The following is a 23,902-nucleotide window of genomic DNA, read 5'->3' as shown; positions in this document are numbered from 1 at the left end:
CAAACCCATCACCATAAATAACTAATAGCTCTAGGAATTACAATAATTTGAGCCCTATAGGTTTTATTGTATATTAAAGGAATATTTACTGTGAGTGTATAATAGGATTTTATATTTGTAAACAGGAAGTTACGCCCGGATGTAGAAACGGCCATATATTTTCTAAAGTCATGAAATAAGCTTATTTTTAATTCTGGTATAGTTGATTAATATCGCTAGACCAACAATAGACATGTGACATATGAATTTTAAGATAAGTAAAGTTACGTTCCCTAAACAAATCCGGATATGATGTAGGAGAGGTTATGGTATAAAGAGCCTCTGTCAACAGGAAGTGATGTCCTTTGAAGACGCTGTGTGTGACGGCGAAACGCGTTGACGCACTTCCGGTTGCGGACGTAACGTCATTTCCGGTCGGGAACTTCCTGTATGTGGAACGCACGCCAAGAGCGGCGCCACTTGCTTTGTTTGCTATATGCCAATTTTACTCTTTGATTTTGTAAGTATTCAATGGTTTTTTGGGGAATAAAATTATACCTACGTACTTCACGATGTATGGCCCTCTTTTCTTCTAATGGTGTTATCGGGAACGATTTCAACACGGAGGACACATCGGAGGAATCCCACATCTGATCCTGGGCAAATGTGCAATAAAATCAAGGGCTTTTATACAATCTAATTCCGGTGAGTGGGGAACCAAGAGGGCACCTTCACCTCACAAGCAACTTTATTTACTTGGCACTTTGGCACCTTTTTGGATCATCAATAAGGACTTTATTCCACCATTTTTGCACTTTAAATCTTACACTTTGAATGTATATTTATTTTTTTTTAGTTTAATTATGCACTTTAAATTATTTCTATAGGAATTTATGCACCTTAATGTGATTAATATATTTTATCATTACATATTGAATTTACATGATATAGATTGGTTTCATTTTAAATATTTTTTGTCATTAATTTGTTGCTAGAGCTGCATAAATTTGTTTTTATTCATATATGTTTTTATTCATTTAGGTATATATATATATATATATATATATATATATATATATATATATATATATATATATATATATATATATACACTATATTGTCAAAAGTATTGGGACAACCACCTTTACACATGAACTTTAATGGCATCCCAGTCTTAGTCCTTAGGGTTCAATATTGATTAGGCCCACCCTTTGCAGCTGTAACAGCTTCAACTCTTCTGGCAAGGCTGTGCATACGGTTCAGGAGTGTGTTTATGGGAATGTTTGGCTGGTCCAAATCATTTGATGGAGGGGGGATTATGGTGTGGCATTGTTTTTCAGGGGTTGTACTTGGCCCCTTGTACTTGGCCCCTTAATTCCAGTGAAGGAAACTCTTAAGGCGTCAGCATACCAAGACAATTCCATGCTCTCAATTTTGTGGGAAGAGTTTGGAGGTGGCCCTTCCTGTTCCAACATGACTGGGCACCAGTGCACAAAGCAAAAGACACACATGGATAAGTTTGGGGTGGAGGAACTTGCCTGGCCTGCACAGAGTCCCGACCTCAACCCGATAGAACACCTTTGGAATGAATTAGAGCACATTAGAGACTGGGAGCCAGGCCTTCTCATCCAACATCAGTGCCTGACCTCACAAATTCGCTTCTGGATGAAGGGTCAAACATTCCCATAGACACGCTCCTAAACCATGTGGACAGCCATCCCAGAAGAGTTGAAGCTGTTTTAGCTGCAATGGGTGGGCCAACTAAATATTGAACCCTACAGGCTAAGAAGACCAGACCATGATGCCATGGGATGCCATGAAAGTTTATGTGCTTGTACAGGCAGGCTTTTCAAAACATTTTACAATATATAGTATAGATATTACCATCCTATGGCTTATTTATTTATATATTACACTTGAAATTCTCTGTACGGGTGGAGGGCTGGGGTTGTGTGGTTGGAAAACTTTGCTCTGGGTGAAAGAATGTCTGGCTTTGTCACCCATCAGTGTTAAATGTAAAGAGATGACAATCAATTGTAAAGTTGTTGTTTTTTTTTCAGAACAAAGGTGTTGTTTAAATTTAGAAAACATCTGATTATTAGGATAAATTCAGACACATACATTTATTTAAAGTTACTATTAAAAATTACGTCCTTACCTAACAACAAAAAACAATTCTTAAAGTCTTTTTTTTTTTTTTGTTCAAAGCTTCCAATAAGCAATACAAGCATTTTCCACTTCTCTATTTTCAACCTGTAAAACTATTTTAAATGTTCTCTTGCAATGTTTTGTCACTTTTCTTGATAGATAAATATATTTTAATAGAAATGATAAGAAAGCATTTGCATATTCTGACTTCTATCTGACATCAGCTGAAAGATTTTGACAAAAAGCTTTACGCTTGATGTTTTTTTATTAACATAATGTAATGTCTGGTGTTTAATCCAACAATTACTGCAGTGACATTGAAGCTTCCATGTTTAACTTTTTTTGTTTTTGTTTTTTTTTTTTGTTTTTTGTTTTTTCTTTTACAGTTGGGTTCTCTTTAGGGTTGCTTGCAGTGCAAGATTGATTAGACAATCAAATTACTGATCATCTTCCTTTGCTATCAATATTACACAAAAAAAGTGATTTACTATGGGTAAGGGAAAAAAAGGGATTGGATTTATTAAAAGAAAATAGTCTGTGCACATGTGGTAAAGTTCTGATGATTCCCATCATCCAATCATTTACAAGCAAAAATGCATTTTTCTTTTCCTTGATTGGGTATTCTTTAGAAATCACCCAAAAATATATATACATTACAGGGAGTGCAGAATTATAAGGCAAATGAGTATTTTGACCACATCATCCTCTTTATGCATGTTGTCTTACTCCAAGCTGTATAGGCTCGAAAGCCTACTACCAATTAAGCATATTAGGTGATGTGCATCTCTGTAATGAGAAGGGGTGTGGTCTAATGACATCAACACCCTATATCAGGTGTGCATAATTATTAGGCAACTTCCTTTCCTTGGGCAAAATGGGTCAAAAGAAGGACTTGACAGGCTCAGAAAAGTCAAAAATAGTGAGATATCTTGCAGAGGGATGCAGCACTTTTAAAATTGCAAAGCTTCTGAAGCGTGATCATCGAACAATCAAGCATTTCATTCAAAATAGTCAACAGGGTCGCAAGAAGCGTGTGGAAAAACCAAGGCGCAAAATAACAGCCCATGAACTGAGAAAAGTCAAGCGTGCAGCTGCCAAGATGCCACTTGCCACCAGTTTGGCCATATTTCAGAGCTGCAACATCACTGGAGTGCCCAAAAGCACAAGGTGTGCAATACTCAGAGACATGGCCAAGGAAAGGCTGAAAGACGTCCACCACTGAACAAGACACACAAGCTGAAACGTCAAGACTGGGCCAAGAAATATCTCAAGACTGATTTTTCAAAGGTTTTATGGACTGATGAAATGAGAGTGAGTCTTGATGGGCCAGATGGATGGGCCCGTGGCTGGATTGGTAAAGGGCAGAGAGCTCCAGTCCGACTCAGATGCCAGCAAGGTGGAGGTGGAGTACTGGTTTGGGCTGGTATCATCAAAGATGAGCTTGTGGGGCCTTTTCGGGTTGAGGATGGAGTCAAGCTCAACTCCCAGTCCTACTGCCAGTTTCTGGAAGACACCTTCTTCAAGCAGTGGTACAGGAAGAAGTCTGCATCCTTCGAGAAAAACATGATTTTCATGCAGGACAATGCTCCATCACACGCGTCCAAGTACTCCACAGCGTGGCTGGCAAGAAAGGGTATAAAAGAAGAAAAGCTAATGACATGGCCTCCTTGTTCACCTGATCTGAACCCCATTGAGAACCTGTGGTCCATCATCAAATGTGAGATTTACAAGGAGGGAAAACAGTACACCTCTCTGAACAGTGTCTGGGAGGCTGTGGTTGCTGCTGCACGCAATGTTGATGGTGAACAGATCAAAACACTGACAGAATCCATGGATGGCAGGCTTTTGAGTGTCCTTGCAAAGAAAGGTGGCTATATTGGTCACTGATTTGTTTTTGTTTTGTTTTTGAATGTCAGAAATGTATATTTGTGAATGTTGAGATGTTATATTGGTTTCACTGGTAAAAATAAATAATTGAAATGGGTATACTGTATATTTGATTTTTGTTAAGTTGCCTAATAATTATGCACAGTAATAGTCACCTGCACACACAGATATCCCCCTAAAATAGCTAAAACAAAAAACAAACTAAAAACTACTTCCAAAAATAGTCAGCTTTGATATTAATGAGTTTTTTGGGTTCATTGAGAACATGGTTGTTGTTCAATAATAAAATTAATCCTCAAAAATACTAATTTGCCTAATAATTCTGCACTCCCTGTATGTAGCGCCAAAGGATAAATAAATTCAATATACACAAAATGTGTCGATTAACAAAAATGTAAATATCTATAAATGAATAAATACATATAAAAATATATCACAATCAAAGTGCAAGTGCTCTTAATTAATATGATAAAAAATATTCCAAGTGATAAAAACTATATCGGTGGATAAAACATAATTATAATAAATGACTGTTGTCACAATAGGTGCTCGTGCAAATATAAGTCACGCATATGCATACGCTAGTGTGAATTAGAAATGGGTGCACAAAAGTCCATAAAAAATGGGTGATATCTTCTGTATTCGTATCAAAAGACCAAGTGCTGGTGCTTGAATAACTAAAAAGTGCCTTGGTGCATAAATGTTAATGCTGGCCGCTCACCTCCTGGTTTGGCTCACAAATTATAATGAGCCAAACCCGCTTTTTGCACACACAGGTGCCAGTAGGTGTGTGTCCCCTTATCTGGCTTTTTAGCTATTAATTGGGGTATTAGTTTTTTTCATTGGTCAGGGCTGATTAATCACTCTTTATAAAATATTCTTTAGAAATCAAAGCTTTGCCACATTAAATAGGCTCTGGGAAAAATAAGTGTAACTGCAATTGCAAAGTGCAAAGTGTATTTGCCTTTAGTAAATACACCCCCATAGCCTGATATTCAAGACAGCAAAAGCATGCTGGCAGCATTGGAAGTTCTATCTGGCGTTCCGTGTAAAAACAATACACGCATACTGACACTGCCCTGTGTTGGAAGGTGCCCTTATAGCGTAAAGTTAATTTAAAAAAAATAAAAATATCTTCAGTACATCTCTGCAATACATAACCATCACCCCATTTTCCATTGCTAGAATAGTAAAGTAAAGAAAAATACCTGTTGAACCTGGCAGAAATGCAGTGTGCCCCTAACTTGCTGCAGTCAGCTGACAACACTGCCTCTAGTACACTGAAATCCCAAGCAGTGTTGGCAGCCCTGCCTACGTTATCTCGAGCTGGACTACAGAATGGCATTCTCTCTCCTCATCTCCATAACATAAGGGGAGGTGTTCTGTAGTGCAGAAGGGAGAACTCAGGCAGAGGTGACAACACTGCTTGAGATTTTAGTGGACTAGAAGCTAGTTCACTTACAGCATTTTTGGAGATGAAACATGGAGAGATGTCCATGTAAGATTAAGCATTTAGTTAGAAGCACATTGGATTTTTGGCAGGATTAACAACCATCTGCTTTGAAAATCTTTTCATTTTCTCATGGTATATTGTACAACCCAACTACTGGAATCACAACGAAGGACACCCTTCATCAGCACTGAATCTCTGGACTGGAAAGTGTGTGTTTACTAAAAGCAGCAGCTATAGTATTTGTATTTATAAATTTCCAAAGTTCCGCTTTATGTTGAGTTTCGATTTAACTGTGGATTGGATTCTTTTTAAACAGGAGAATGGCCTGATAGGGCTAGGAAAATAAAAAAACAATAAAAAACAACCTACTGATTTTATTTTCTTTACTTTAACCACTTAAGCCCCGGAAGATTTTACCCCCTTTCTGACCAGGGGGTATTTTGCGATTCGGCACTGCGTGAATTTAACGGACAATTGCGCCGTCGTGCGACACTGTACCTTAACGAATTTGACGTCCTTTTTTTCACACAAACAGAGCTTTCTTTTGGTGGTATTTGATCACCTGTGCGATTTTTTGATCATGCGCTATAAACAAAAAAAGAGCATAAATTTTGCAAAAATAGCAATATTTTTCAAATTTTTTTTTTTTAAATTCCCCCCCCAAAAAAATGTAAAAATCAAAATTTTTTAACATTTTCGGCCAATTTGTTTTATGCTACCTATGTTTGGTTAAAAAAAATTGCAAAAAGCGTATTTTGATTGGTTTGCGCAAAAGTTATCGCGTTTACTAACAAAGGGAAAGATTTTTGTAATTTTTGTTGTTTTTTTTTTAACGCGTAATGGCGGCAATCTGCGATTTTTTTTTTCTGAGACATTGCGGCGGACAGATCGGACCCTTGACTGACATTTTTGACACTTTTGGGGTTACCAGTGACATTTCTACAGTAATCAGTGCTATACATATGCACTGTTACTGTAAAAATACGCTGGCAGTGAAGGGGTTAACTTTTTTTTTAAAGGGAGGGGCTATGTGTGTCCCTAGGGGCGTGCTTTCTACTGTGATTGGCTGTGGCTTCAGACGTATGAACAGTGATCAACAGTTCTACATAGTAGAACCATAGGATCATCCTTCATACACAGGGGAGAATGACAGGCAGCTTGTTTACACAAGCCGCCTGACTTTCTCCCTCTCCCCCGACGATCGCAGAGTGACCGGCGGACATCGGGTCTGCCGGTCACACGCGCGGGGGGGGTGCGGGAGCGCGCCTCCGGCGGCGCGCGCTCGCTCCCTAGACCCTCACAGGCTAGCGATGTAGAGAATGAAAATGGAGGACGGGTCAAAATGTACCCATCTTACATATATGGGGCCATGGCATGACATGAGTAAATAGGATAACAAACATGATTGGACATTATCTATAGTTAGCCATTGGTCAGTTAAGTACTCCATAAGATTGGTCAATGGTGACAAAAACAACAACCTTGGATCCAAGAAATTGCCTATTTAAAGAAGTGAAATAACCGTTAATCAGCCAGTCAGAGGGAGCAGAGGAAGAAGAGCTGTCCCCCCCCTACTCCCCTACATTTTGTTTTTTAGGTTGTCGTGGTCTATTTGTATGTGGGATGAGTTTTATGGTTACATGTCGGGTAATTCAAGCTTTTTGGCTGGATTACATAAAAAGTGTTTGTAGTAATTGGTTGGTTTGGGCTTTTTGGCCAAATCATAAGAAAAATTGGTTATATCCCACTTGTAAGGTAATTTTAAAAATGTTTTAATAAATGGCTGTGGCCAATTGTATTTCAATGCAAGTTTCAATGTCTCATTATTTCTATATTATAGCTGTTTTAATATAATTAATTATTTTTAAATTATAATGTTCTGCCTATGGCACCATAGCTTTTACTTCATTTTTTTAAAAAAAGAGTTTCATTGATTTAATAAATTATTAAATTATTGATGTTCCATTACATCATCACAAAGGAAGTCAATTATGGAAGCCCTTCTGCCAGATGCTGGGACTGAAATTCCTAAGCTTGAGGTCTGAATGGTGATCAAGATTATCAGCCCAACATATTTTAGTTGTATTGACCCTGATGGCAAATGTGCATCTGACCCTTACCCCAGTCTTCCCCTAAGTCAAGATTCTATTAAAATACGTTTTTAAAAATGGTGGACTTGGTCTTGAAAATCATCCAGTGAATTATCTTATGTTTGTGAATATTTGTTATCTGGGAATAAGTCCAGTTCATGTGGATCAGTTCTCTCATCTTCAGTAGGAAGCTGTTCTTCTGTAATGCAATCACTGTTTATATTGCTATGTTTCAAAATCAAAAATATTTGTTAATAAATGTGCAGGCAGCATATTATTACAGCATATATTTCACTCCCAGCATGTCATGATCTCTAAGGGTGTTCTGTTTGGCAGCAATAGTGCTTTTTAGTACTACAATAAACACCTCAGCAGTTCTGTCCAAGACCCCATCTGTGAAATTCCCCAGGGTTTTCTTAATTTAGATATATTTCTACTGTAAAATAATTATTTTTAAGGCACCACAGAGAGTTAAAATCTCAGGAATTTCTGTTCATCATAACCTATTAAAATTGATACAAAAATTGTAGATGTACCTATAAAAAGTAGAAATCCATGTCTTGTGATAAAATATTACAGTACTTCTCACTGCCTCAGCCCAGTGTCACTGTATAACTGATGATACAAGGATCAATAAGAACAGGTAAGAACATGAGACAAAAAGTCCTCAAATGTAGAATTATTGATGACTCAAAGGGATATCAACAAATAAGTGTATTGCAGCCAACAATGCTGCCTCATCAGGAGTGCAGTACATGAAAATCTACAATCAACATGAATAAAGTTGGTTGTAGATTTTCTGGACTCCCTCAAGAGCTGGTTTTGTCCAATTCAGTAGATTGTTTTAAAAAAGGCCTGGATTTTTCCCCTAAGTGCACATAATATAACTGGATACTAATATTCATGGGTAAAGTTGATCCAGTAAATATTCAATTGCCTGTGAGGGATCAGGAAGGATTTTTTTCTTCCGCTGGAGCAAATTGGATCATGTTTTACTGGGCTTTTTTTGCCGTCTTCAGGATCAATTGTGGGTATAGGTTAGTGTATATGGAGGTTTTCTGTGTGTGTGTGTGTGTGTGTGTTTTGTTCTATGTTGATTAAATTGGATAGATTTGTGTTTTTATTCAACCAGATTAACTATGTAACTACATAATGATAAATCCACAATCTATATATACAGGTTAAGTACTGGTACATAAATAATCAGTGTATATAACACATAACATTTAGCATTGCAGCACCTAGGTGATGCTACATCTCCCTTATAGACAACAGACCACTGGAGCAACCAGGGAATGCTGGTCTCAACCTGCAAGCAGAACAAGTAGCATGGAATCCTACGAATATCATGTAGTTTTAGAGGTCTATTAATAGAAAGAAATAAGGCTACCTTCATTTGAGGGTAGCCTTTGCTAAATGATGGTGATAAACAGGACACAAATAAAGGGGGAATTTCTCTAATGGGGTAAACAGACAGCAATAAAGCTGACTTGTGTTCTAATTCCTCTCCACTATATCCATGTCTTTATGGACCTTGTTTGTGCACTGGTGCAAATCATTTGGTAGAGGGGGGGATTAATGTGGGGGTTGTTTCTCAGGGATTGGGCTTGGCCCCTTAGTTCCAGTGAAGCAAACTCTTAAGGCGTTAGCATACCAAGACATTTTAGACAATTTTATGCTCCCAACTTTGTGGGGACAGTTTGAGGTTGGTCCTCTCTGTTCCAACATGACTGCGCACCAGTGCACAAAGCAAGGTCCATAAAGACATGACTGAGCGAGTTTGGGGGAGGAACTTGACTGGCCTGCACAGAATCCTGACCTCGACCCGATAGAACACCTTTGGGATGAATTAGAGTAAAGACTGTGAGCCAGACGCTCCAACATTAGTGCTTGATCTCACAAATGCGCTTCTGGAAGAATGGCTAAACATTTCCATAGACACACTCCTAAACCTTGTGGACAGCTTCCCCAGAAAAGTTAAAGCTGTTATAGCTGCAAAGGGTGGGCCAACTACATAATGAACCCTTGTTTGTGGTGAGAGTTGTGGCACCCCCCGGGTGGTTACCTTGAATACTTTTTGGAAGCTGCACTCCCTATACAGATCCAGAAAAACTGGGGTAAGAAATTGTTAATGACATTCAAATCTGATATTTTTCATCAACTGATTGTTTTGTACCAATATTTGCCCTGTATATGTAGAGTGTAGATTTTTCATTATTTATGTTGATTGTAGAGTTTTGTATACTGCACTCCTTATAAAGCAGCATTTTTTGGCTGTAAAAAAGTAGACCTGATGCCCCTTCGAGTCATTGATAATTCTACATAGGAGAACTTTTTGTCTAATGTTGTATCAGCATTGGTCTTTGTATAATCAGTTAGACAGTGACACTGGGGTGAGTCAGTAGAAAGTTCTGTACAACTTTCAAAAATGTTATTTTAAAGACATGATTTAAAACCTTTTTAACGTGTTCCAAGATTTTTATAACAATTTGAATAAACTAGGATGAACGATCATTCCTGAGATTTTAACTGTCTGTGGTGCCTTAAAAATCCATGATAAAAAAAAAAAAAAAATCCATGTTGGTTTTGTTGTGTGTTGGTCTTATTGACCATAAGCAGCAAGAACGATCCACATGGTGTAGTAGTCCCAAATGCCATTTTACATAAAAGCAGATGTAAAATGGCATAGGAAGATCACAAAAGGGAATTATTGATTGTGAATAAAATATTATTTGTAACTACTACCCCATGAGGATCTTTCTTGTTGCATATGACCATTGATGACTGGTGAGCTGAGGAAAGGAGAAAATTTAGAGAGCTATTGGGAGGAATTACTGAATAGCAAGTGCTGTGAGACCTGTCTAATTCTGTGCATGAGATCTGAGGAGATGCTGTGAGGAATGTTTTTTAAACAAGCGCTGTCAGACCTGTTTGGTCTACTCCTAAGGTGAGCTACTAGAGCACACGGGGTGGATCACAGATGGTGCAGGGGAGATTAATTCTCAGTACACTAAGAGTTTTGTTTGCTAAAGCACCTGGATGATTTTCAGAACTTTCTTTACACCTTTCTATATATAATTTGTTTGCTAGATACTATGAGCATATAAATGGACTAGTTATTTATATTAGATTGACAAACTCTTCCTTCTTTATGAAATTTGTATTTATTTTTCTGTTTATACAATCTTTACTCTTGCTACATTGGGGATTTGGAATCATTACCCATGGGGGTTTATATAAAATTGTCATTGATTGATTTATTTATTTGCTGTTTGCACAATTTTATAAGTGTGCTAAGCACATTTGTTTCAGTTGCAGCACCAAAGATCTGGGTTCACCACTCATTGGGGTTTTATGCAATTTTTTTTTATGTTTCTTATGAAATTTTGATATTATTATCTGCTGTTTTGCACATACTGTGACATTGTTTTTGCATTTTTTGGTTTTATTCCCCATCAAGGTTATGTATGAAATGTGTTTATCTGCTGATGCAGATTTCCTTGATCATTTAATACATGAGTGGGTTACACACCTTTTTTCTGTTGCAGCAATAGGAATCTGGGTTCACAACCCAGTGGGGTTATTAAATGTTTTATGCAATTCATTGTTTATGTTTTTTTTATGACATTTTTGATCTATTTATTTGATTTTTCTGTTGTTTTACTTTTTGTAGCACTGGAGCTCTGGGTTCAATACCAGCAAGGAATTTGATTAAAGTTTTTCACTTTATTCATTCAGATGTTTAGCACTTAAAGCGGAGTTCCGGCCTCGGAAACCTTTTTTCAATAAAAATACCCCCGGGACAGTCAGGGCTAGTATATTTCATAACGGATAGCCTCTGAACTGTCCCAGGTCACACTTACCTTTTAGAAGAAATACTTATCTTGAAAATTTCTTGTCCAGCGCTGCCATCTCAGGTGTGGGCAGCTGAAGCCAGGGCGTCCTCTTCGGTGTCCTCTTCGTCCCAGAATGCCCTGCACCGGCCCCGCTCATCATCGCCATGCCCAGAAGCTGTTTAGCAGGGAATGACACGCCTGCACCAGAACTGACGAGCGGAGCTGGTGCAGGCGCATTGCCTCTTGGGAGCGATGACGTTCAGCTCCCAGGAGTCAACGCAAGCAGGAAGTGATGGTGCAGGACGTGGCCTCCACGGGAGGAAGTAGAAGGAAGGTAAGTATACTTTCTTCAAAAACAAGGTAAGTAAAGAAAAAAAATCGGGAGTATCCATTTGTTTTTTAGGGGATTTAAAGCAAGCGGATGGCCCAAAGTTGTTTCCAAGGCCGGAACTCCGCTTTAAGGGAGCACAATATGAGTTGTTGAAGTGTTAAGTGGATTTCTTTCTTATTCTAAAGGTAGCGCCACATTTCTATTTAAATGTATTAAGTACCTTCTTCAGCTCTGTGTATACAAAGGAGCATGTGGAAGCTTAAGTCCATAATTAGGGTGATATTTACACAGCCCCAAATGAACCACTATGGCTCAAAATGTATATGGTCCAGAAATATTTAGAGAAAATAAAGGTAAGTAAAGCACCTGAACCAGATGGCATACACCCACGGAACCTAAAAGAACTGAGCTCTGTCATTTCAAAGCCATTTGAAATGTCTTTAATGACTGGAATAGTACCACTGGATTGGCGCTTTGAATAAAATCTACTTGGATTTTGCAAAATCATTTGACACAGTTCCCCACACACAGCTAATATGTAAGGTAAAATCTACAGGCTTGGAAAGATCAGTTTGTAAATTGATAGAAAACTGACTAAAAGCCCAAATTCAGAGAGTAGTGGTTAATGATTTATACTCTTAATGGTCTATGGTTATCCATGGTGTACCCCAAGGTTCAGTGTTGGGATCTTTACCTTTAAATATCTTTATAAATGATATAGGGTCTGGAATTAAAAGTACCATTTCAATCTTTGCAGATGACACCAAGTTATGCAGTGGAATAACGTCCCTAATGGATGTCACTAGGCTACAAGCTAACCTCAATGTACTGTTTAATTAGGTATGTGGCAAAGGAGGTTTATTGTTGATAAATGTAAAGTTATGCACTTAGGGGCTAAAAATATGATTCATCATACATACTGGGAGGAGTTCACTGGGGGAAGCAATGGTGGAGAAGGATCTGGGTGTTCTGATAGATTATAAGCTTAATAATAGCATGCAATGCCAAGCTGCGGTTTCCAAAGCAAGCAAAATCCGTTCTTGTATTAAAAGAGGTATAGACTCCAGAGAGAGAGACATCATTTTACCCTTGTACAAAACATCAATAAGACATCATCTAAAATATGCAGTTCAGTTTGGGGCACTAATTCTCAAAAAGGATATCAGGGAACTAGAGAAAGTGCAGAGAAAGGCAACCACATTTTTAAGATGCATAGAGGAGTTCAGCTATGAGGAAAGATTTGCTGAACTGAATGTATTCTCTCTTGAGAAGAGGAGATTTGGGGGGGAGATGATCAACATGTTAACCACTTTCCGACCACCCGCCACCTTTTTACTGCGGCAGGGTGGCCCTCCTGCGCAAACTGATGTAGACCTACGTCAGTCGCGCGCGGGAAGCTAGAGGAAGCCAATGCACAGGTCAGGGGGCTCCGATTGCTGCCTGACACCCGCGATTGCTCCCCGCTGAGAGAGAGAAGGACGGTTGGCTGTTGTACAGCCGACCGTTCTTCTCCCTGAAATGATCATAGAGCTTATGTGATCTTTCTATATAGGATCACATGTCTCTATGGTCATTTCACAAGCCACACCCCCCCCCCACAGTTAGAATCCCTCCCCTAGGCTCACATTTATTCCTTTAGATCACCCATAGGGTTAACCCCTTCCCTGCCAGTGTCATTATTACAGTAACAGTGCATATTTTTAGCACTGATTACTGCAGTAATGTCACTGGTACCCCCAAAAGTGTCACAAATGTCAGTTAGGGGTCCGATCTGTCCGCGCATTGTCACTGTCCCGCAAAAAATCGAAACTCGCCACCATTACTAGTAAAAAAAAAGAAAAAAACAATAAAAATGGCATAAATCTTTCCCGTAGTTAGTAGACGCGATAACTTTTGTGGAAACCAATCAAAATATGCTTATTGTGATTTTTTTTACCAAAAATATGTAGCAGAGAACAAATTGGCCTAAAATGTTAAAAAATGTTGATTTTTAAAAATTTTTGAGAATGTCATATAGCACAATGTGAAAAAAATGATTATTTTTTTTTTCAAAATTGTTGCTCTTTTTTTGTTTATAGCGCAAAAAATAAAAATCGCACAGGTGATCAAATACCACCAAAAGAAAGCTCTATTTGTGGGAAAAAAAGGACATCAATTTTTTTTGGATACAGAGTCGTACGAGCGTGCAATTGTCCGTTAAAGTAACGCAGTGCCGAATCGCAAAATAGGGCCTGGTCATTAAGGGGGCAAATCCTTCCAGTCTTAAAGTGGTTAAAATATATGAGTGGTTCATATAGTGAAATTGGTGTAGAGGTATTCATTTTAAGGTCATTACAGAGGACAAGGGGGCACTCTTTATGTCTGGAGGAAAAGGGATTTAACCTCTAAAATATGGAAAGGATTCTTTAAAGTAGGAGCTGTGAAAATGTGTAATGGACTCCCTCAAGAACTAGTTTTGACTAGCTTCTGGTGTGGTAAAGAGGCCTGTTTTAAAAAAATGCCTGGATTCCTTCCTAAAGGTACAAAATATAACTGAATACCAAAGTGGGTAAAGTTGATCCAGGGAATATCTGATTGCCTTTTGGGGGATCAGGAAGGAATTTTTCCCCTGCTGGAGCAAATTGGATCATGCTTTATGTTTTTTTTTTTCCTTCCTCTGGATCAACTGTAGGTATAGGATTGTGTACGGTATATAGAGGTTTTCAATTTGTGTTTTTTTTTTTTTCTTTCTATGTCTTTATTAAAGATTTTAGAAGTAACAAAGCATACACAATGGGGCTTATAAAAGAAGCCAACAGTTGACTACAGCTGGATACAAATTGTGCATTTTTCAAAAATAAAGAACGGGGTAAAATAACATATCAATATGTAATAGGCTAAAAGCACAAGAACTAAAGTGAGACTGTGAGCTACTTCAACAGACAAGTTATGCTGCCTTGAGGCATATATCATGTAAACGTCTTTTTCAATCAGACTAACTATGTTACTATAAAGAGGAATTTTCACTATTCCATTGTCTGTTGATTTTTTGCAGTTAATTTTTCATTATGAAAAAACGGTATGCAAGAACAGGAAAAGGTGGGCAGGAAGTTGTAATATCAAACGTAACAATGAAAAACAGGAACAGAGTCAGGAATTATTACAGGGATGTCTCACTTATGTGGAGTATCCAAGGCATATTAGAAGACATATGACCTCATGTCAGCAAGAATTCTTGTATTCCCTAAACTATCAAAAGAATGGTTCACAAGTGGGTCAAGAACTTGCTTCCAAAGAATGGATGAAAGAACAGTATTATTTCATCAGAGTGTAGTCCCAGTCCTAATATATAATCCACAAATGGGACCTATTCACTATGCCATCATATGGATGGATCTGTGAATTTAGTTTCTAGGCATACTTTGTGGAGTCTACTACTGAATACAGGCTGTATGGTGGGATTTATGTGGCTTTAGATTGGGCAGACCTAGCAGTAGTTTTAAAGCTTACGTTTGTGATCTGCATTGTAAATATGTAATTGTGGAACTATCTACTATTGCCTGATTATGGTGAGATTACCATTGAGCTGATGGTACATTAGTATAGTAGTATCTATATTTTCTATATTTTTATATGTATTTACACTTTCAGCCGAAATATTGACATATAGCTGTAGGTTTGCTCCTTCGAAGGGGATTCAAGCTGAATTCCACGCTTTTTCCATGACTGTCGTTTTTTTCCTCTGCATAATGAAGCCTTGCAATAACATCTCTTGGGATCTCCCCGGCCTGACTCCGGTACCCTCCATCCCTATGCACTCTGTCAATGTCTAGTACTTCTGAGGGCTCCTTCCCCAGCATAGGATTAAAGAGTCCACGTATTGTACTTTACATGCAACAATAAATAAATTAGTCACTACTTCTATTGAATTACAAGATACTTTTTGTTGCCCCGTGTCTGATATTTGCATTAGGAAAAACATAGAGTCATGTATATAAAACCATTATTACTCATAATAACCTCACAGCATGCCTAGATTTAACTCATAAAGGAGTTCCTATACATGTGTTAGTTTCTGTGAAATATAATTGAATGCATCCTAGTAATGTTTTGTATTTATATGAATCAATATGGCTATGAATAGATGTTATAATGTTAGTTCTTTCTTGCTGAACTCCCATGAAATAGATACACTTAAAAAGGGTTTCATTAGGAAAGTGCAGAAGATACATATTATGTACGATAACTAGGTCGAGAACACTGAATGTAATCGATTGATTCTTGGATTGTGAAAATTAATATCCACAGTTTCTTATCTCTTTCACTCTCCTTGTCCTATTAATTGTGTAAATTGTATTTTGCTTTAGGGGAAATTGATGTTACGATCATACATTGCAAGCTAAACTAATTTCACTAATCTGTTTTATGTGTATTGGACAATTTATCTGTTTGAGAACATTGCAAGCAATCATTGATAAGGAATTCTAATCTCAATTTTACTGATAAATATTCTTTCCTTTTAATTCTTTTATTCCAGAAGTTTGTAAAGCTCATTTATAACTGTAATTAATTGTGTTATAAGTACTCCCCCAAACATACCTGCTTGGTGGCCCTTTTCAAAAATGTCCCTGCTGAAGGGCAGATGGCAGGTTTGTACTATTGTCACACAAGGCCTTTTCTGGCAGAAGATGGTGTGGAGTTAGCGACCTCTGGACCTGGCCTTGTAGTGCTGATAGAATATCTGCCCCAGTGTGTCTAGGTATACCAACCGCAAAACTGCATGGCAGCATTTTTCCTTACAAAACCTCTTTGTCACTTGGAGCAAACTGATGGTTCTGAGAATGAATCCCCATAAGAGGGCATTGAGGAGGCAAAAGTGGAGGTTATAGGTCTGTCACAATTATCAGAACACCAGGTCCATTCAGCATCCTTACCAGCTACCAGCAAAGTCATGCAGTACACCGTGAACAAGATATAAAGTCCCTGCCCATATTTGTTGGACCACATGTCTGTGGTTAGGTGGAACCTGTATCTTACCGTGTAGTACCTCTGATGTGGAAACATTACCTTTCACATGATGGTGTAGGTCAGGAATAGTCTTACGAGTGAAGAAATGGTGGCCAAACACTGATCATTGCCATTACCTTTAGGAGACTATGTTATTCATGCCTCCGCCTCTTCGTTGAATTACATTGTACCTTGTCCCCAATTCATTGCTGAGGGGTGAGAGCTCTTTCATTCCTTTCAATCTAAGTACCCAATGCTATATACGTTGTACCCATACACAATGACATTCTCTATCTCCCTATTTTTTGTCCTCCCCATATCAAAGAAAGCAATCACTCCCTGCCTACCCTCCCCTACCTATGTTGGGTCTACATTGGGGGAAGTACCTACCACAGACACCACCTATAGGAATCATGTGGGTTTAATATATACAAATTCTAGAGAGAGGGGGACACAGCAATAGTTTCATATATAGATAATGGGAATAAGCTAATATACATTACTTACCTTTGGCCATGTTACATCCTTCTAGAATAATCATCCTTATATGTTCAGCTTCCTGGATATTAACAATACTATTGTGACTACTTACGAATAGTGTGTTCAAACATGTCATGTGGACTCCGCTTCCATCTACAATGACATGCATATAATTTAACCTCTATTACAACCTGAGTAAGTCTATTTTCCTTTCCTTTCATCTTGAAATACGAAGTAGAGAGGGACTTCCCCTTAATATATACTGTATATACTAACTTGAAATATTCTATGTTCAGGCAGGATAAATAGATTATTTACCTGTACACACATTGTTGGCTGATCTACTTGAACCCCTATGTCCGCTCCCCAGACTGCTATATATAGGGATTGGACAAACACTGCCTTATGTAAGCTATGTTGAGTTATCTCATGGTACTATTAACCACTTAAGCCCCGGAAGATTTTACCCCCTTCCTGACCAGGGGGTATTTTGCAATTCGGCACTGCGTGACTTTAACGGACAATTGCGTGGTCGTGCAATGCTGTACCTAAACAAATTTGACGTCCTTTTTTTCCCCACAAACAGAGCTTTCTTTTGGTGGTATTTGATCACCTGTGTAATTTTTTGATCATGCGCTATAAACGAAAAAATAGAACGTCAATTTTGAAAAAATAATATTTTTCACATTTTTTTATATGAAATTCCCCCCCCAAAAAAATGTAAAAATCTAAATTTTTTAACATTTTAGGCCAATTTGTTTTATGCTACATATTTTTGGTAAATAAAATTTCAAAAAGCGTATTTTGATTGGTTTGCGCAAAAGTTATTGCGTTTACTAACTAAGGTAAAGATTTTTGTCATTTTTGTTGTTTTTTTTTTAACGAGTAATGGCGGCGATCTGCGATTTTTTTTTGCGGGACTGCGACATTGCGGCGGACAGATCGGACCCTTGACTGACATTTTTTACACTTTTGGGGTTACCAGTGACATTACTACAGTAATCAGTGCTTTACATATGCGCTGTTACTGTAAAATGACACTGGTAGTGAAGGGGTTAACTTTTTTTGAGAGGGAGGGGTGGTGTGTGTCCCTAGGGGCGTTATTCTTACTGTGATTGGCTGTGGCTTGAGGTGTAGGAACAGTGAACAATGGTCCTACATAGTAGAACCGTATGATCACTATTCTTACACAGGGGAGAATGACAGGCGGCTTGTTTAAATCAGCCGCCTGCCTTTCTCCCACTGTCACGGACGATCGCGAGTGCCCGGCGGACATCGGGTCCGCCGGGCACACGCGCGGGGGGGTCCATGACCGAGCGGGAGTGCGCCTCCGGCGGTGCGCTCTTGCTCCCCAGAGCCTCATAGTCTAGTAACGTACCCATACGTCACTTTGCCTGTGTGGGGCTGACCGCCGGAGTATATGTACTTGCGGCGGTCGGCAAGTGGTTAAAACATTATATTGATCAAAAATGATGATAGAGTTGTTTTCTAAGATGAAATGTATTTACTTTAAGAGAATGTTGTTTGTATACCTACAACTGTATGGTCCTGAAGAAGCTATCTGCGAAATGCGTTGACCATGGATCAGACAAGAACATATGCATCCACGTTTCTATTATATGTATCATTATATTTTTCTTGTTTGTGATTCAAATGTAATGTGTATACAACATATTCCCTAAGGAGATGTTTTCCTCCTTCTTTATCCTTCTTTGCCTTTTGGATGAGGCTCGAGATAAAGGGTCTATCCCTCTTTTTAATGTTTCTATATTTAGAACACCTGTTATTCTTTTGTCTTGGTTTGTTTATGATGTTGGCACGCTCAGGAAAGCCTTCCTTTTATATGCTGATCCTATACTCCTCGAAAAGTGCCATAAGATAAAGTTCTGACACACCTTACATACTCTCAGCCTTATTACTTGAGGCTGCTGGTAATTATATAGTGGGGAAGGAACAGTGCTACCCTTTTGTTGTTCACCCACTGATCAGCTAAGCAGGACCAAGGGAACAATGTGGCCTGCACCTGTGGATCTTTGGTAGAATAGGGACGCTGCTCTTGCCTTGCTGATGTTGTGCTTCTCCTTTACTCCTTCTCTCCTCCACTCAGGCACCAATTAATGGTCAGAGAGCTAAAAAAACACACACTCACAAACACCTTCAAAGGTCCCCCAAAATACATATCAGATCCCTAAATGGGTCTTTCTCCTTTTTTTTTATTTTGTTATAAAAAGATACCAATGAGAGTCTATTGCTTGCAATTTCGAACACTGTTTTCTGTACATCAGAGATGCATGCCCTAACTTGCATTATGGTTGGCCTCAAAGGGCAAGTTGTATCTGTAAATCTTTATGAATGTATCTACTCTTAATCATATTAAATAATTGCATGTTCATTCAATTTTTCTACTGGTTTTAGTCAAAAATTAAGACCTAAACTGCAAAGGGCAGGTGCAGACTGGCAAGGAGCCCATTCAGACTCCTGTAGCAGACAATACACGTCTTTAAAGGAGGGCCACACACCACTGGTTTCATCCACAAGAAACATGATTGAAGACTACTCAGACAGAGCATGGTTTGCCATGGTGTTTTGTCTGAACAATCTCCAATAACATTTCTTGCGGATAATACCAGCAGTGTGCAACCCTCCTTTTCAACTGGCATAGAATTGTATTATTTTCATATAAATGATAATCAGATGTCCAGAGCACCCACCCCCTTTTACATCATTTGTCAAGAGCCCCTCACTATCAGAAGTTAAGAGTCCTCCACCCTTTGTTACATCACAGTGCACTCCACTTACCTTTTGCTGGTGCTGGGAAGAAGCTGGGGCAGAGCTAAGAAACAGAAAGTATAAGGTCTGGAAGAGGACCAGAGGAGGGCTGGAGTTAGCTGTCGGAGTCTGCTTAATGCTGAGGCCAGGGGAGGCGTAGACAAAGGGTTGCTGCGGCTTCACAGAGAGGTTCAGGGTCTGTAGGAGGAGTTCTGTCTTCCTCCCAACTGCTGAGATGTGGGGAAGGGAGCAGAGATGAACCTCTCCACAACCTACATGCAGAAGTGCTGGATAAGGTGGAGGAGTTCTGTTCTCCTCTCTGCTGCCAACTGCTGAGATAAGGTGGGGGCAAAGAGGAGGGGGGTGCCGCAGCTGAAGTAGAGGTGCGAGGGCTTCATAAAATGACCTGGTGAGTTGCATCCAGCCTGCTGGCCTTGAGTTTGACACATGAACTTTAAGCATTTAAAAAAAAAATCACTGCTCCAGGCCGAATAGAATTTCTATTTTTTTTTTTGCATAAATACAGTACATGTTCCCCAAGGCAGTTCCCAGCCCCCATGCTATTTTTTGTCTACCCCTTGCCTATAGGCCAGAAATAGGGCATTTTTAATTTGACAGATTTGGCTCCTATTAATTTAAGTGGGGATTGGGTGAGGCATTCAAGACCCTGTGAAGTTCACTGAAGCCCACTCAAATTGAACCCAGGGCAATTCAGCTAATTTCTACCCACTTCCTAGACCCTCATATGTAATCAATCATTGTACATTGTTCACTCCACTACTATCTACACATGCTCTGGTTAAAAAACATGCACACTGCCCAAAAGGAAAGGCACCTGCCCCCTGCCTTTTGATATTGCACACCAATCATCCTTGGTCTGTGGATTCAGATGCTGCTCGCCCCATAATAGTTTCACCAGATCTATCCCTGGTAAGGTATGCATAGGGATGTGGTACTTTAACCTCCCTGGCGGTATGATTCTTTTGGATTTTAGATGCTGAAAGCGGCACCATTATTTTGCATGTAATTCTTGAGAATGAGCAACCCAACTGTACAAACTGTATACATTTATTATATATATTATATATTTATTATATATACTATATATATATATATATATATATATATACATACACAGTATATGTATATATAAGTATGTATACATATATTATGTATACATATATTATATATATATATATATATATATATATATATATATATATATATATATATATATATATATATATATATATAATGTATACAGTTGGTTTGGGCTGCTCATTCACAAGAATTACGTATATATATATATATATATATATATATATACGTATATATATATGTATATGTGTATATATATATATATATATATATATCTATATATATATATATATTTTTTTTTTTTTACATAAAAAGTACAGTAAAACTGCAGGAGAGGGCACTGGGGGGGCAAACTACAGTAATGTGATTTTTTTTTATTTTGAATGGTATCAGTGTGTTTTTACATTTGAATTTGCCACCGGTTCCACCCCCCTGTGAACGTCACGTCGCAGGAGACGGAAGCCGTGGCACGGAGAGGATGGGGAGGAAGATCCGCCGCGAGTCACCGCCGAGACACATCGCTGGATCCCGGTGACAAGGTAAGAAACCTCTTTTACAGGATCCAGCGATGCTTCTGGCGGTACCCCGAGTGTGGCTCGGGGTTACCGATTTTGGCTCTGAAATTTAACCCCCGAGCCACGCTCGGGAGTACCGCTAAGAAGGTTAATGCAAAATTAACTGTGGTGCTTTACAGGACTAAACTGCACCACTATAGTATGCAGTATTGTATACACTATTGTAAGCAGCACCACAGCAGCAGAAATTGTTGCTGACACACAAAAATGGCAAGGAGAGGAATGTTAGCCTGTCATTGTACCTAAGTTGTATATAATGATCATTTTTAAAAATGTTCTTTTGTAACATAATGCATATTTTGCCAATAAAAAGCTTGATTTAAGCCTATCCTGTAACAATGATTCCACCTTCTGTATGCCTTGGGTGTGTTTAATAGCCCAGTATCTAAATGACAGGGAAGGATGAGCTGCAGACTGTTTATCCACAAAAAAACATATATACAGATACAGCCACTGTTGTTTAGGCCTACATCCACTAGGGGGCACCTGTGGAGCACAAGAGTACAAGAGACTTTGATGAAAATTTGTGGTGGGATTTGGGAAGTGTAGGTTGTTGGAGAGACTGATCTATAGCACAAGCTGGCTAAAAAAAAACACAACTCCCACAGGTTGGCTAAAAAAACCACAACTCCCATGCTAAAAACTTTAATGGGGAGGGGCTGGAATGCTTTTCCAAAGTTAAAGGAGGACAGAAGCTCTCATTCGGCGGAGATACCAGTGCTACACTAGGATAGTACTAGATAGAGAAAGAGAAGCCCTTTGTGCTTGATATTGGGACAGACAGCATCTGCCTATACAGGACTGATTAGCAGCCATTGGCCAACCATACACTGCGACCTAACAGAGAGACAGATTTGACTGCTAAGAACATTTGACTTTTGTATGCATCAACTCTTACAGGGACAAGCCTCTTACAGGGATAAAGCCAAAACCATACAGGAATGTTTGAAAACCATCAATGTTAGTGTCCTCGAATAGCCAAGCCAGAGTCCAAATATGAATCCAATAGAAAATGTGCAGCTGGACTGGAAAAATTCTGTGAACTCACAATCAGTTTGCAATCTTACAGCTTGCAAAGGACAATGAGAGAAAAATGACAGTGTCCAGATGTGGTGTTTTTTCTTTGTCACTAAGTGCTCTGCTCAAATATACCCCACTTACGTGAAAGCACATGACATCAAAAGGGAATGGTCCCACTGGGTGACATAACCTGGTGGCCCCGTTCCTTGCCTATATAAGAAATATCAAAGCGCAGAGCGGGCATAGGGAGGGAGGCCTCCCAAGAGGCGAGAGCGTTTTTTTTTTCTTCTATTTTTTGGGTTCAGTGGGCGTCATGATTGAAGATGGATTTACATCGTGGGACACTATTTTTTATTTTTAATAAAGAATTTGTCAAAAACAGTTTCTTGTGTTTATTCATTTTTGACAATTTTTGGTGAATGAGTAGGGGTACAATGTACACGATATCCATTCATATGGGGGGCAGATCTGGCGGCCCCCTCATTAAAGGGGGGGGGGCTTCAAGATTCCGATAAGCCCCCTGCCCACAGACCCTGACCACCACAGCCCAGGGTTGTTTGGGAAGAGGCCCTTGTCCCCATCAACAGACAAGGGCAGAGCCCCCCCCTGCCCCAAAGCACCCACCTCCCCATGTTGATGTCATGTGGCCTGGTATGGTTCGGGGGGGGGGCCCTCACTTATCCCCTCCCCTTTTCTGACCTGCTAGGCTGCATGCCTGGTATGGACTGGGGGGGTCCCCACAGCGTTTTTTTTTTTATTCAGCTGTCAGCAGGGAAAACCATTGACAGCTGATGACTCAAGCTTTGCCCAATCAGGGTACAGAATGCACTGTGTAGAGCTCAGTGGATTGCAGGGTGTTCGTCACTCAGCAAATGGCCGAACAGGCAAATGTTCAGCCTGAACTCATGCTCGGGCCCAATCATTTGTCTATCCTCACCACTTCCAACATTTTATTACTCATATGTTACTAGCGGCCAGACTGACCATAGTACACCACTGGAAATCAAATGATTCTCCTACGCATGGAGAAGAGAGCAACCTAACACATACCCACATGACTTACGAATATATGCTAGCCTCTAATGAGAAACTGAGGGGACCCTGCGCTTATGGATAAAGTGCTAATGTGCCGAATGAGTGCTAAATGCTAATAAATGTGAAAAGAAGTTTAAAGCTGCAAGCTGCAGTGAAAAAGTGCTAAGTGCTCTTTTAAGATATGTAAAACTGTGATTGCAGCGCTGCTCTAATAA

Source organism: Pelophylax lessonae (assembly GCF_965119305.1).
Source record: "Pelophylax lessonae genome assembly, chromosome: 1".
In the NCBI taxonomy this organism is placed as follows: Eukaryota; Metazoa; Chordata; class Amphibia; order Anura; family Ranidae; genus Pelophylax; species Pelophylax lessonae.
Note: the sequence above shows the minus strand (reverse complement) of the source record.